Here is a 15,058-nt window from a genome sequence, read left to right on the forward strand (position 1 = left end):
TTTTATGAATCTAAATCTGGTATGCTATCCCCTAAATCAAGAAGGTATCTATACTTACCTTTAAAATACACACATGCATATACACATATAAGTGTGTATATATATACACATACACATATGTACACACACATAAATATATGTACATACATACACACATATTTGAAGAAAAAACTTAGTTTCTCTTGTATACTGATGGCATTGCTTGCATCAAGCCCTAGAATACTAGTGTCACATAAAACGAGATACGTAATCCCATAAAAGATGTCAGTCTTGTCAGCTGTGGAAAGACTCATATTAAATAAAGAAGAGTGAAGTGAGCAGAACCAAGAAAACATTGCACACATTAACAACATTGTTGTAAGAACAACTTTAAACAAATAAACTACTGTGACTCTTATAAATACCCACAGATTGTTGTTATTCATCTTTCATTTTGGAAGAGGACCCATGACGTCAGGAAGGTGATGACTTGCAAGTGAGTTTGATTTAAGTGAGGCAGTGCTGTGAAGACTCATCAGTCTTACTGTCTCCTCCAGAGTCATCTGAGTCTAGTGGCAAGCCATAGGTCAGGACAAATGAAGATGACCCCCAATGAAGTGGGAGACCATGGTCTTTTAGGCTAAGGTTTTTTCCAGGTCTCAGTTTGTCTGAGGCACCACCCATTTGGTGATTTAAGGCTAGGTAAGAAGTGAGGCAAAAAATGGTCCAGTTTACCTACTGTATACTGTATATATATATGTATGTGTATATATGTATGTATATGTACACATATATACATATAGACACACATATACCTCTATACACATAAATATATGCATATATACCTACATATATAGCTCAATGGATAGATGCATATAGATACAAATACAGATATAGATATAAATATAGAAAAGATGTGGATGTGGATGTGGATGTAGATACCTGGGAGGGGAAGACTCTCAGGGCTTCTGGCCAGAACAGAAACAATTGCTATTTATACTCACTCAGACTCATCAAAACCCAAACAATGACCAAGTGAGGCTTGGGCCAGGACCTATTATTGGCCAATCAGTGAGAGTCAGAGTGATTTCGGTTTAAGGAATAGTTAAGTAGCTTTATTTGAATCCCAATGGTTTCATCAAAGCCTGATTTTCCAGAGTTCTATTTCATGAAGTCTGTAAATGAAATTACTCTTTTTTAAGATGGAATAACTAAGTGGGGAAGAGAAAAAAAATCTATCCCCCAACCCGAAGATACCTTGTGAGGTTTAAGTGATAAAAATTTGGGCAGAGCACTCATATGTATAGGTATGATTCCCCATGTGGACAGAGGGAGAGAAAAAGAAAGAAAGAGAAAGGGAAGAAAGGGAGAAAGTAAAGAAGGGAGGAAGAAGCAGGATTGCCCAACTGGAACTGGCTAGTTGGGGCCTCAGTAGAGCAGCTACTACTACTCACAGATTGTTGTTTGTCCTTTGTTCTCGAAGGAGACTAGTGACATTAGGAGGGTGATGTCTTCATTTATAGTTGAGTTAGATTTGCTCACTTCAGCAACACATATACTAAAATTGGAACAATATAGAGAAGATTAGCATGGCCCTTGCACAAGGGTGACACAAATTTGTGAAATGTTTTATATATGTATGTATGTATGTACGTATGAACACACACACATACCTATTTGAATCTAATGGTAGCCATCTCTAGGGTGGGAGGAAGGGGGAGGGAAGAAAAAATGAAATTGCATGATAATTTTGTCATATATTTGAAAGGAAGAGCAAGTTGTGCATAGTAGATTTGCAGTTTCATATGCAATCATATTTTTATTGTACTATGTTATGAAAATGCTTATTTTATTCCATAAAAAAATGAAAAAAAAAGATGTCAGTCTATTGACACAGAGAAAACCTGGTAAGTAAAGAGTGCCTCTTGGGTATACTAGAGCTGATAGATGATTATGATAATGATATAAATATAGGTATGTGTATATATGCATATGTACATGTATAAAGGTATAGATATACACATATATACATATATTACATGTGTATATACCCATATAATATATATTTTTGCTGATTAGATCCATTATAAATTTATATTACATTATCTTGACTAGGCTCTCACTGAATCAACAATTCTTTTACCCTTCCCTGATTGCTTCCTTGCTATCCCACTCATCACAGTGATTTTCCCAACCTTTTTTATTCCTTCTGAAGCCTTTCTCAAGCTCCCCCTTCACCCAAATGAGAGTCTCAGCTAAGAATCTTTCCTTTTATTTCACTGAAAAAAATAAGCATTCACTAAAATCTTCCTCTACTCTCCTCTGCCTCAACACACACACTTCTCAGATTCCTTTTACCACAATCTCAGCTTTCAACTCTGACTCACATGATGAGGTGATGCTTCTTGCCAAGGCAAATCATGCTACATGCTTAACTGAACTTATCTCCTTCTTTTTCTCCAACAAATTCCCCCCAGTATAATCTCCACTTTCTCACTTATCTTCACTTTCTTTGTTTACTAGCTGCTCCCTTACTGCTTACAAACGAGTCAATGTTTCTCCCAACATCAAAAAAGAAACAAAACCCTCAGCTGATCCATCCAATCCTGCTATCCACTTCCCATATCTCTCCTCCTTTCTGTGGCTAAAAACCTTGAGAAGACTATCTAATCAATACTTCTGTTTCCTTTCCTCTCATTCTCTTTTTACTCTTCTAAAGCTTGGCTTCCAACCTCACCATTCAAGTGAAACTGTTCACTCCAAAGTTACTAATATTTCTTAATTACAGATCTAATGGTCCTTTTTAGTCCTTTTTGCCTCTGCAGCTTTTGACATTGTGTATTATCCTCTTCCTTGATACTTTCTCTAGTTTTTAGCACATTACCTTCTCCTGGTTCTCCTCCTGTCTATGTGACCACTTCTCAGTTTCCTTTGTTGAATTTTATCCAGCTCATGTCTTCTTATTCTGGCTATCTCATAGGGTTGACTTGGGCTTCCTCTTTTCTCCCTCTATCCTACTTCACTTGGTCATCTCATCAGCTCATCTCATCATTCAATTGTCATTTCTATGCATATGATTTTCACATCTACTTATCCAGCCCAAACCTCACTGCTAACCTCCAGTCTCACATATCCAATTGCCCATTGGGCATTTAAACTAAACATGTTAAACACTGAACTCATTATATTTCTCCCCCAAATACTCAGAACTTCTTTCTTGCTATCAAAGGCCCCATCAACCTGTCAGTCAGGCAGGTTCAAAACCACAGTGTGATCCTTGATTCTAGATTCTCTCTTACCTCTCAAATACATTCAGTGGCCATTTACTATTGATTCCCCCCCCGACCCCAACAAGGTCTCTTACATACTCTTCTTTTTTCCCCCTCTGGCCCTGCCACCACCCTGGTTCAAGATCTCATTATATCATGTCTGGTCTATTGCAACAGCCTGCTAGACCAATTCATCCTTCACTCAACTAGAAAAGAGAAATTACTAATGAGACGGTCTGACCATATCACTATCTACTCAATAAACTCTGGTGGCTCCCTGTCACTTCTTGAATCAAATAAAAAATCCTCTGTCATTCAAAGCCCTTCAAAATCTACCCTAGTGTGATACAGCGTGTAAAACACTAGGCCTATAGTGAGAAAGTCCTAAGTTCAAATCTAGCCTCAGACACTAACTAGTTGCTTGATTCTGGGTGATTCCCTTACTGTGTCTGTGTTAGTTTCTTGAGCAATAAAATAAGGATAATAATAGCCCTTACCTTCTAAATTTGTTGTGAGAATCAAGTGAGATAATAATTTTTAAAGCACATAACAAAGGGCCTGGCACATACTATGTGATTAGTAAAACTTTGTTCCCTTCTTTTTACCTTTTCAGTCTTCTTATACCTTATACCTACACCCACATTCTCCTTATGCCTTAAACCCATACCCACATTCTTCTTATACCTTACACACCTATACCTACACACACACACACACACACACACACACACACACACACACACACATACACACTGTGATCCAATGACACTGATTTCCTTGCTGTACCTTACACAAGTTATTCCAGTTCTGGACATTTTTATTGACTGTCCCCCATGTCTAGAATTGTCTCCCTCTTCACCCACACCCTTTAGCTTCCCCGGTTTTCATCAATTTCCAACTAAAATCTCACCTTCTTCGGGAAGCCTTTCCCAATACCTCTTACTCCTAGTGCCTTTCTTTTTTTATTTTCTACAATTGCTCCTGCACATTTCTTGTGTGTGTATATATACATATATATATATATATATATATATATACATATATATATATATATATACATAAATACATATGTGTTATCTTCTTAATTAGATCAAGAGCTCCTTGAGAGTATATCTTTTGCTTTTTTTTGTATCCCTAGCTTTTTAGTACATAGTAGGTGCTTAATAAATGGCTATTTCCTCACTGACCTTCTGACTATGGCACTATGAGGAAGTTATTTAATCATTCAGTTTATGCTATGTTTTTGAAAGTGCCCACATGAAAGTGCCCATATGAAAGTTTATGAATGTGCCAAGTTGCAGGGTTCAAGAGAATTTCATGATCAGAGAATTCTATTCATAGTTCCATTCCATCATACTTTCTGTATTTGACATATAAGTATTATTTCTACCTTTGTTTAAACATATATATGCACATACACATAAACACAAATGTTTACATATAACACATATATGTATACACAGGTAGATGACATTTTACATATGGTACTTTAAGTTTTGCCAGGAGCTTTATGTATATTATCCTATGATGCCCCTTTGAATGAAATCTGTTCCATTACAACACTCTCTCTCTCTGTCTCTCTCTCTGTGTCTCTCTGTCTCTTTTTCTGTCTCTCTCTCTCTCTCCTTTCTGTCTATTTATCTTAGACAATATACAGGGATCATCATACAGACTCAGAATTGACAAGAAATAAGAGGGCAGAAGAGTCTATCTTTTGGAAAATGTCCATTTCTTTTAGTGATCCCAGGATTCTGCTGGAAACAAAAGCCCATAATTTTAACAATAATATTCTTCCAGAAGTGCTGCATGGCTACAGGTCATGAAATTGTACAATCTCTCCATTTGTCAATTTCACAGTCACTCAAAAGGAAATAGAGAGAGACTCCTGGTAGGAATGTGTAGGCTGCAACATACTGTTAATCAAGAATTATATTACAGAAAGACCATAAAACATGTCATAAGAGACATTTGTCACCAGAATAAAGATGGGTCTTTCAAGGGATGACCTGTGGACAGCATGAGAGGGCATAGGTCTGTCTGCCTAATTGGTGAAGTTCCTCACAATGATAACACAGGTCCATTAGTGTATCAAACTAAGTAGTATCGACAGTGGAACCAGGTGCTCAAGCCTATTTGAAGTTGACTGTTCTAATTAGATGGAATTCTCAGTGCTCTCTCTCTCTCTCTCTCTACATGAGGGATGGAGTTGGTAAATTTGAGAGAGGTGAGATCTGAATCCTTTGGTTTTCAACTTGAGAAGATCTGAAATTCCATATTCTCTTCAGAGAGAGCTCCATGATGGGAGAAAGAGACTCTAGGAAGAAGCTGACACTTCTATCATGTGCTTATCCTTAGCTTGCTACACTAGTGACTTTGAGAAATGACCCTTTCTGTGAGATCTGGGTCTTTCCCTCTCTTTTTTTAGCAGATAAATGTGTATACACACATATGTATATGCATATATGTGTGTGTATATATATATACATACATACATATACATATATGTGTGTATGTGTGTATACATACATATATATCACTCTCACTGTAAGAGCTTATTTACTCTATTCTTTGCCAAAAGTTCTCTGATGTCTATTATCAACTTGGATAAATGGGTTTGTTTACTAGTCATTAAATATCATTTTTTGTCTAATTGATATTTGGTGAGAGGGAATCAGGCCTTGGATATATAGCTTAGAAACTCCTTCTCCATTGCTGTATGGTTGTCAAGAGTTATGTGGAACCTAAACATTTTTTCCCTACAGTTAATAATAATTTTGAGGAGGGTAGAGAGATATAATTATATAGTCAATACTCTTTCTCTGAGAAGAGCAGAGTGTCCAGCATTTTTGTGCCAATATCCTGCTTCTCATCCTGGCAGGAATCAGTCTCCCTTAGTGAAGGATGGGCAGAGTTGGGGACTTGAAATATTTATTCATACATTCTTAGAGGCTATACTAGACAGAACCATGCAGACACACATAACCTACACAGACCACACACACACGCACACGCACGCACATACACACACACAATAGTGTGTGAAAGTAAAGAAAATGACTGATAAATTTAGCGTTCATGTTTTTCAGTCACTGAACCACAGGTTCCCATGAAGTCCAAATTACTATAAATGATATAGAAGAGGCAAGAGGCCCATTTACTGAGAGATTCCTTATTGGTCATATGCATGTGTGTATTAGGAGGGCAGAGTTTATAATCTCAAAGAGGATCATAAACATGTCTGAAAGGTTCGGAACTGCCGGATATAAGAAACTCTCAAAGTAGAAGGCAGAAGAATCAAAACATATATTTAGGCTCCACAGTAACCAACCCATGAACCAGCAACCCCATTTTGATATATTGATCAAAAGCTTCCAGGCCCAATAAGTACGCCTTGAAAGAGTAACCAGGAGGCTACAGAGAAGCATGATTGCGTAAAGCAAAATCATGCTTCCCCCTCTATGGTAAAAAGATTACCCACTGGCCTGAAGTCTTTGTTCAGCTTCCTCCCGTAGGTCAGCTCTGCTACTGGCAGCTCCTGCTTCGGCTGTGGCTGTGGCTGTGACTGTGGCTGTAGCAGCCTCTGGCTCCAACAGGAGCTGCTTTTAACCATCCAGCTTCTGCGGGGGGGGGGGGGGGGGGGGGGGGGGGGGGGGGGGGGTAAGGTACGCCAGGGAAAGCACAGGTTCTTTCAATCTGCTTAAGCAAGGTGAAGGTGAAGGGGTTGACCGGGAAAGCACAGGTTCTTTCCATCAGCTTAAGCAAGGGAAGCAAGGTGAAGGGGCCAACAAGCTTACTTCAGTCCAACATACAAACAGCATTCAGTTCAGGGGAAAAAGCCAAACTAGTCAAGGGCACTTGTTGACTAAGTGCTAAGGAGCCCATTTTTGGTTGCCGATACAATGTGGTACAGTGATTATTTGGCAGATGTGTGGATTGATCCCAGACAATCATTAGGTTAAATACTTCGTATTGGTATTCATTTGGTATATCTTATAAGTGTTTAAATGAAGACAGCATTGTATGGCAGAAGTAACATTGGACTTCTCATCAGAAGAATTGAGTTGGAGTTCTGTTTTCTACCTGTGTAGGACTCTGTGTAACTGATCAAGTTGCTAAAAAATCCTTGACCATAAAATTCTTTGAGTATGAAATTAAAATTAGAACAAACTCCTCATCTCCATTGTAAGACCATTGCAAGGTTCAAACTGAGAACAAAAGCTTAATATAGTAGACAAAGTGATAAACTTGGAATCAGGCCACCTGATTTCCATTCCTACCTCTGACACTTATTGATCCTGTGGTCTTTGGTAAATTAAACCATCAGAACCACAGTCTCCATATCTATCAAGGGGATATAATAATACCTGAGGATCAAGAGGAATAATAATAATTATTATTGTTGTTATATTATCATATAAATGTGTACACTTAAAAGGACCATATAAAGATCAGCTATTATTGAAATTCACATAAAAATTTTTGCAAACTCTAAGGCATTTTCTCAATGTAAGGTAATTATAAAGCCTGTCCTATGGATGACAGAACCACCCTGGTGAATTCAGGGAAGACTGCCTGGAAAAGGTAGGATAGGGACTGATTCTTGAAGGAGGTGTAGTACTTTTTCAGTTGCTCCCATTCACATTTTATGATTGCTAGAGGGAGGTAAAGCTCTGCTTCCCATTCATGAAGCCAGTATAGAGAGTAATTATGGGGGCATCACGTTGAAGAGCAGCATTTCCTCTTAACACACCCTACCACATAAAAGAATGTTTGAATCCTGAAGCATTCTGACTTCTCATTAGGACTGTCTCATTCCACTCTGCACTACAGAGTTTTAGAAGGGAAAGTGCTTTTTGTTATCAAACATATGAGTGTATTAACTAAAGGAAACAAAGAAATGAGGTTTACATTTTAGAGAACACAAAGGTGAAAACCCCTGACCTCTGGCACAAAACTCTTGATGTCTCCCTTCATTTTACTAACTGCCCTCCTTCTGTGAATTCCATAGAACTACTGGAAAATTATACCCAAGGGAAGAGATGGTTCTGGGAAATGATGATGGGTGGCAGAGCTGAGTCAAATGCAAGGCAGCCAGGAGGCAAAGTTATTGATTTCAGAAAATTGTGCAGCAGCTCCTATAAAATGAGAAGCAGATCCCAGTGGTTTGGGTCTACAGCCAAGTTACTTTCATTGGCAAGTTCTGCCAGTATAGATGTGATCGCTGGTTACAGCCATTGACAGGGATCTTTGTAGGACAAGCTCCTAGGTCGTACATTCCATTGCTACCTGAATTTGTGAGAATAAGGAAATGTTTGTTTCAGGGACTATGCATGTAACACTGTGTAACTCTTTTCAAAGACTTTTAAAAGAACAAAAAGCATCTATTGCAAGCCAAATCTTGACCTCTTTTGGACCTAATAATATTTAGAAAGGGGTAAGAAAAATGATTAAGTTCCTGCACTCCTTATAATTGATTACAAATTAATAGACATAGGCTATTTGTTTTTCCTGTTGGGAGAAATAGTAGAACTTTGAATGGACCAAAACTGGGAAAAAAAAAAAAAACAAACAATGTGAGGCAGTTAAAGTGGTTATTGTAGGTTTCAGAATAAATTTAGAAGGGAAAAAGAAAATAAAAGAAAACATATTTATGATCTGCTTTTGTTCAAACATAGCATTTCAGTGGGGTTAAAGAGCTGGTCTCCAAGCCAGGAAGATTTGCATTCAAGTCCCATCTCTGACATACCATCAACATGAGACCATGGGAGAGATATTTAACCTTTTAGTTCTCTAGGCAGTTGTCTAAGGCAAAAAAGTTGCATATTTGCATTGATAGCAGAAGTAACCTCACCTGAGGGTTCCCTACACCAATGAAATCACAGGTCTAGTTCCTATCTTTTGGACAAGTCAGACTATAAGAATCTTCTGAACATATCACAAAGACAAATAACCATCTATCAAGAAAGCTTTAGAAAGAATTCCAGGCAGGGGGCAGAAGGTGGAATAAGACAATCATTGAAATATTTTCCAACTCAAAAGTTCTAGGATTCTATGTCATATAAAAGGCACAGGGTTAGGTTGTTTGCAGGATATGAAATATGAAAAGCATTATCTTTTCTGGAATAGGGTTTGTGATAAGAGAGGAGTTGTAGAAAGCTTCATCTGGAAGGTGTGGGCAGATCAAATTGAAAGGTCAGAATAGACATGAGGAAGTCACTGTACCTCACTTACAAAAGTCAGGTGAAACAGGAAGTGAAATTGATAGAGTTTTGGAATTGGAATCAGGAAGATATGGCCTCAAATCCTCATTCAGCCACTTAAGAGCCATGTGACCCTGCAGTGGAGATACAAAAACAGGCAAAATCCCAATACCTGCCTCCTATGAGCTCGTAATCAAATGAGGAAGTCAACATGTAAACAACTGTGTTCATACAAGATACACACAGGGACAATGTAAAGGGGAGGTAATCTCAGGGGGAAAGCATTAGGGGCTTTAAAAAGCCTCATTTTACTTACCTTTAATAATAAGCTCCTAGATCAGTTTTATTTTGAAGAAAAATGAGACAATATATGTAACTTGTTCTGCAAACCTTAAATCACTATATAAATATTAGCTATTACATATAATTAGCTATGATATATAATATTATATATTATATATCAATTTTAAAAATCATCAATAAAAAATATGCAGCTCTATGTGGGAAATGATGCCAGGAATTGTGGGAAATATCCTAATAATCATAGACCCTGTCATCTGGAAATTTACAATTTAATATTGACAATATGGCTATGAGAAACACACAACTAAACAGAGTCAGGAATGAATTAAATGGCAATCCAGCAGCTTGCTTAATTCAAGGTTAGGATCTAGGATCAGGAAATCTCTATTGTTTATATTCTTGTGTGTTTAAAGTTTCTCCTGTTTGCTCAGCACAGAACCATGTTACATCAAGAAGTGTAAAATTTTTGTAGAGAAAGGGACATGACATGAAGTAATTCCCCTGAACAAAAAACAGGAGCTCTGCTAGAGTACTTGTGATAGAAATATTCTTTAAAAAATAGAAACCATATCTCTTGTTTCTGATATTGAAGAAAGTAATAAGAAAAAAAAAGCTATTCCTGTCTAAAACTGTTCTCCTTCCCTGTGGGAACCTTGGTGTGATTCAAATAAGGGAGGGGGGCACTTTCTTTCTCTCTCCCACCCCCAGGCTGATTGGGAAATTGAAATGTCACTTCAATTCCTAGTGTTTTGGCTAGAAACCCTGAGGGTCTTCCCCACCCAGATTGATTTTTATTTTATTTTTTTGGACTAGGTAAAAGAGGCCACCCTTTGCCTCATTTCTTACCTAGTCTTAATCACTGAATGGGTATTGCCTTATTCAAACTGATGTCTGGAAAAGACCTTAGAGGCCAAGGTCTCCAACTGCATCTGGGACCCTCTCCAGTTATCCTGATCTAAATCTTGCCACAGGACCCAGATGGTTCTGGTGGAGAAAGTGAGAATGGTGATTCCCCACAGCTGTCCCTCATTTAAATCCAATTCATTTGCAAGTCGTGGCACCACCTTCCTAATATCAAAGCCCACCTTGAGAACAAAGGACAAACAAGGGTTGGGCCTACCAGGGTAAATCCAGCAGCCACAGTGAAATCAAGGGAAGGAGTACTTCTGTGGAACAAGGAGTATCAATGAGTGAATATCAATGAGTGAATATAATCATTGATGAGGGAGGGAGTCTTAGAGAGTAGTAAGGATCTAAAACAAATCATGCTATATATAAGCAATCAACTTCCCTCCCCACCCCACCATCATTTTATTCTGGTGAAATCAGGTTACAATAAGTGTCAAAGAGAGTTATGGGAAAGGAAGACACCAAAAAGTACACTTTGGGACTTAGGTAAATGTTTATGGGGTGGATTGAGTCTCATGGATTCAAGTAAAGGGGCATAATAGCAATCATAAAATGTAAATTAAAAGGCAAGTTTGCATATCGGATATAGAACCAACCTTGGGATCAAAGACACTTAGGTCCAAACTGTGTCCACTAAATTACATTTTGCTTGACCATTGAAAAGTCATTTAATCTTTCAATCCTCTAGGCAATTAAGAATAAATTATAGATGAGTTCTCAATGTGCATTGGAGGAGGGTATTTCCACACTGAGAAGTCTCCATCTAAGTGAAACAAATTTCCATACCAAAAGTAAGACAATAAATCTCAAATTTATACATTTTCCTTTTTTTTTTTTTTAAATCTCAGAAATTCAAGAATGAAAGGTAGGTATCTCATTATCCCAATTCATACTTGAAAAAGTCTACCTTTTACGAGATACTCAACAAAAGGCCATTTAGAATTTTCTTCCAGCTTTCTAAGGAAAGAGAACCTGTTAACTCCCACAGCAGCTCATTCATGCAGAGAACCTTTTAAAATTGTTATTTCCATTTTTCTCACATCATGAAGAAGAAGGGGAAAATTGATTCAAGTTCCATTTTATAGATAGGTAAAGTAAAGCACGTGGTGATTAAATGACTTGCTCAGAGTCACTTAGCAACTAAGTTAGCACATGACCTCTGTCTCCTTTCATCCCCTGTATCACAATAGCCCACTGACTTCCATTGTAATCATCAGAAGCTTCTTAAAAAGGGCAGAAATCAAAGTGCTATAGAACTTGAGAGCAGGAAGAGCCTTTGCAGATACTCTAGTCAAATGCCTTCACTTTATGGATGATGAAGCTGGGACTTGTGAAAGGTCACAAAGCCAATTAAGTGATATAATCAGGATTACTACCAAGGTCCCTTCACTTCTCATTTGGTGTTCTTTCCAATACATCATGATATGAAGCAATATAGAAATGATAGAGAAAAGGAAAGTTGAGAAGGTAAGGCTACTAAAATTTCATTTTAGTGTTTCCATCTTTATTTCAGAAAAAAAGAGAGTTCATGCATTCATTATAGTGTGAGAAGATTTAACATAGAAAAGGAACGTGCAAATCTTCCAGACCAGACCTCAATGATTCTAGGTCCACTTGAACCACTCCCCAGGTAAATTGTCCCTTGTTGCTAAGTAGAAACGACTGGGGCATCAAAACTGGGACATTCAGTTTACATATTCAAGGATGCCATTATCACGGTCCCATGGATGCTAGAATTGCTCAGTAGGGAAATAGTTTTTCTTCTTATTGTTGTTATTAATAGTTGATCTTTTCTGTCCAAAGAGGAATAGTGACACCATAGGGTTATATCTTGATTTGTGAATTAATTAAAGTGAGACAGAGTTACACAAAGTCATCAATCTCACTCTCTCTTCCAGATTCATCAAAATTCAGTGATAAGACAAAAGTCAAGGTGACTGGTGATGGCCCAGGATGCATTAGATGATGTTGGCATCTTTTATATCTGATCAAACTCTAAGAGCTCCACAGCAGTGGGGAAGTCCTAGGACACTGAATATATGTCATGTTGGTATCTAGATGCACAGGCTATATGTACCTACCTTTACATGCTACCTTAATATGCCACTAGTGTCAGAGTCAAGGCTCCCCAGGGGCAAATTTAATTCTTCAGAAATATGTGCCATAATGCCCCTTGAAGTTTCCACACACAGTATCATACTAATAGCCTCTCCAGTTCCATGCAGTTGGGTCACTATTTACCTGCCCTCTCTAATCTCTCCAGATTCAAATAAATCTACCAATTGGGATCAGAACAATGTCCTAATGCTTTTTTATTGTGGTGGAGATGGGGTAAAATTGACAGCTACAGGAAGTTATGAACCTTATTTTTCTGAGAGGCCTCCCCTTCAATTCTGCCATCTGTGTCTTCATCCATATAATCAATGAAAATGTTGAAAGGTGAAAGACAGTGCCCTAAAGGGCATGCCACTAGAGATCTCTTTCCAGATAGATTGTGATCCATTATGTCATATTCTTTAAAAAACATGTTTAAGCTAGTTCTGAATCCTGCTAGGACCTCAAGTATATCCTAATGGAGAGAATACTCCTTCCAGAATCAAAAGACCTACTATCAAATTGGCTCTGTCAGTTACTAACAGTGTGACTGGAGAAAGTCACTTATACTTATGTCTTGGTGTCCTTGTGTGCAAAATGAGGTGGTTAGACTAAATGGCTACTGAGAGGCATCCCAACTCAAGATCTCCAGTTCCATAATCCTAAAATCTTCAGAATTATGATGCCATAGTGAATAGAAAGCTAGCCTCAGAGCCAGGAAGACTTGGGTACAAGTCCCATCTCTGATTTGTATTGACTATATAATCTTGGAGAGGACACTTCAGTTCACAGTACTATAGGCAATTTTCTAAAAGTATAATAATACTATAAGTCACCAAAAATAAATGGCAACTTGAAGTACTGCAGTGTGTTTCCTCACCTGGGAGGTTTTTTTCCTATTATAACTCATCTCTCTTCCTATCCATATGATCCAAAAATGAGCTAGGCTACATCTCTCTATCTTGAACACAAAGACATTTATCAAGTGTCTCACCGAAATCTAGGTATACTGTATTAAGGATATTTCCTTGATCTTCCATTATAGTCACCCTTTCCAAAAAAAGTTTGAAAAATGGTATACTTCAGGCCTGTATGCCTTTTTATAAATTCTTCCCAACAGTATTATTATTTTTATACACATCTTCTAGCTATGCCAAATTTTCATCTCAAACATGAGAGACCTATTTCTTATATAGTTTTTTTTTTAATCTTTAATGATGCTTTTTACAAATTTTTGTTGTTGTTTGGTCATTTCAGTCAAGTCTTTTTGACCTATTTTGGTGTTTTTTTGAAAAAGATACTGGAGTGGTTCACCCTTTCCTTCTTCAGCTCATTTTACAGATGAAGAACTGAGGCAAATGAGCTTAAGTGACTTGCCAAGTCACACAGCTAATAAGTGTCTGAGGCCAGATTTGAACTCACAAAGATGAGTCTTATTGACTCCAGGCCCAGCACTTTATCCAGTGCACCACTGAGCTGCACTTATACAAGTTAGGTTCTCAACATATGGTGGTTGAACAATTGGATATAGAATTCATTCTTTATCATTATTCCTTGGCACATAATAGGCACTCAATAAATACTTGATTGTTCAATGTCATGATCAAAATTAATTATGTTCTAACATTTTAGAAAAGTCATTCAGAGAAAGAATGGATAAATGGAAGTGTGTACATATTGATTCTACATATATATACATATTTGTGTCTAATTATCACCATCTCTAGGGGTGGGGGAGGGAAAAAAGTGGGAAAAAAGTAAGTTACATAATGATTTTATTAAAATTTTAAGATGAATAGCAAGTTATACCTAATAGATTTGAAATTTCATGTATGCTCATCTTTTTTTTTAATCCTACTATGTTGTGGCAATGTTTGTTTTATTTTGTAAATTCAAAATAAAATAAATTAACATTTTTTAAAAGCCTTTAGTAGCCTCTTCTTAACCCCACACTTTCCAAGCCACTATATATGGTATGGCATGTTATCCCAATTTTTCACAAACTGTGGCAGTATACTTCAGAACCCATTTGCACTCTGTGGATGCTCTCTGTTTCCTCATACATAAGGTACTAGGAGATCAGAGATATATTTTTCAATTATCTCACATTTTCCATGCTAAGGTTCTTTAAGCACTCTATGGAGAGATCCCAGGGCCCATTATTTAGACAGTCTCACTATATGGTGGCACAGTTTGAGTATGCCTACATACTGGGCCTGTCATAGATATCCACTTTTCCTAAACACCCCAAACTAAGTGTCACCCATCTAGGCAAACCCAACTCTCTGGTAGTTTGTTCCTTGA

General features: G+C 37.5%; 1 non-coding gene across 1 annotated transcript; it reads left to right on the forward strand.

Moving 5' to 3' along the window:
* Positions 1 to 1,513: 1,513 nt before the first annotated feature.
* On the forward strand, positions 1,514 to 1,620 carry LOC118832413. The gene has a single exon (XR_005009178.1). It is a non-coding gene; the product is annotated as a U6 spliceosomal RNA (small nuclear RNA).
* The last annotated feature ends 13,438 nt before the right edge of the window (positions 1,621 to 15,058 follow it).

Source organism: Trichosurus vulpecula, chromosome 9 (genome assembly GCF_011100635.1).
Source record: "Trichosurus vulpecula isolate mTriVul1 chromosome 9, mTriVul1.pri, whole genome shotgun sequence".
NCBI lineage: Eukaryota > Metazoa > Chordata > Mammalia > Diprotodontia > Phalangeridae > Trichosurus > Trichosurus vulpecula.